We start from the raw sequence: 1,947 nt of genomic DNA, 5'->3' as shown, positions 1-1,947 counted from the left end.
CCTTTCTCCTGCCAGATTAGTTCCACAGCAGCTCTGCTGATAGCTCTGGGTGATGGCTGGATCCATGGTGGTACCCTGAGGTCACAGGGCTGTGGTGGGGGCTGAGGTGCGTGGTTGTGGAGCTGCAAGGGGGGGTGGAAAGGGGAAGAAAGCAAGGGACTGGGCAGGAGCACAGGAGCTCAGGGCTTGGACACTACCACCAGGAGGCATGGAGCGGGGTTTGGGCACTGCTGGGGGTTTATGCAGTGGCACCCTGTGTGGTGGAGTCACACAGGTGCGGGCTGCAGGGGTGGTGTCACACAGTGGCGGGTAGTTGTTGCTCCTCTCGGGTCACACGGTAGGCGGTGTTCGCTCCTCTGGACTTCCACGGTGGCTGGCAGACTGTTGCTCCTCCTGGGTCTCTTAGAAGCTGAGGGCAGTTTGTTGCTCCTGTCCTGTGTGTGGTTGAACTTCCAGCTGGCATTCCGGCTGGCGGGGTGTTCTGGCTGGAGGGACGTTCTGGCTCAGTTATGCTTTTCTAATGGTTCAAATCCAACAAAAGTTGCTTGGAGGAAAGATGGGTCCTCTTCTCCTGTGTGATTTTCAGCCTTTGAGACCCACTGGAAGGTCAGCTCTGAGTCAGGTTTGACTCTGTGACAATGAGTTTGAAGTTTATTTGTTTTTTTGTTAAACTATTTTAAGTTCACTCTTTTAAAAGCTAGCACAGAGATAAACCAGCTTAACCAGTATCTGGAGGGTGTACATGGACATCATATAAACCAAGAATTCATTTTCCTAAACAAAGTGGTGGGGCTATCTAAAAGACGGGATTTGAACCAGAGGGTTACCATCCATGGTGTACACACACAATCCAAAGATGAGAAATGATAACGCTGAAGAGACATTGTCTGTGGTGCACGGGCATCATCCTATAATAAGCAATAGTGGTGGCCTGAAAATCCTCAGCAGATCATTTCCATACTCTCTCCCTTACAGGTCAGTTCCAGAAACTCCCCATTCCCTTCCATGAATAAACATAATATCCTTCTCCAGCTAATAGGCCAGTTACCCAAAACTCCTTCCACAAATAAACATGGTGTCTTTTCCCACAGCTCAGAGTCTACAACTTCTGCTTGTCCTTTTGTTCTCAGAGGGGAGCATGCTGTTGCTGAGGACCTCCATCTCCTTTCCTTTGCAAAGCACTTCATCTCTTTAAGAAATTCCTTAGTTGTGTTATAAATCTGTCCCCTTTCTTTGCTGTTTTTAATAAAGGAAAGAATCCTAGCTTTTTTTTTTTAATGGTATCACAGTTTAGTTTTAATTCAGTGAATACAAACATGACACGTAGACATTCAGTCAGTTATCCTGCAAAACAATATACCAAGATCAACCTTGGAACACTTAGAAAAATCAAAATGATAAAGCATGTTCCTCATACTTCCTTAGCCTATTTGCTAGATACTCGAAAATTACTGCATACAAATGCACAAATGGGAACCTGTCACTCATCAAATCAAATCAAATCAAATCAAATCAAATCAAATCAAATCAAATCAAATCAAATCAAATGGTGAGCTACTGATGAAGCAGTAAGATATTCTTCCAAACTTGAAAATTAAATAGCTCCAGGTAAAAATACGTTATTTCCCACATGTGCTATCATTGTATTTTGTGCAAAGTCCCAAGGAAAAGGTTGCTTCTGGCTTTATGAATTATCATAGATGGCCTGTGTGGCTGACTTATCACAGGTCTTTTGTTCTTCTTTCCTGAGAAATCTGTAGCTTCTTTGGGAGGAGGTATATGAATTGGGTTCCATGGAATTGGATTATAAAATGCTGGTTCTGGGTAGGAATTTCCACTGTAAAATCCTGTAAGATTTCTACTGGCATAACCATAGCTCTTTTCAGCAGGATGTGTTGTTGTTGTTGTTATGTGCCGTCGAGTCGTTTGCGACTCATAGTGACCCTA

Source organism: Elephantulus edwardii, unplaced genomic scaffold (genome assembly GCF_000299155.1).
Source record: "Elephantulus edwardii isolate Elephantulus edwardi_28Jun2011 unplaced genomic scaffold, EleEdw1.0 scaffold00273, whole genome shotgun sequence".
Lineage (NCBI taxonomy): Eukaryota > Metazoa > Chordata > Mammalia > Macroscelidea > Macroscelididae > Elephantulus > Elephantulus edwardii.
Note: the sequence above shows the minus strand (reverse complement) of the source record.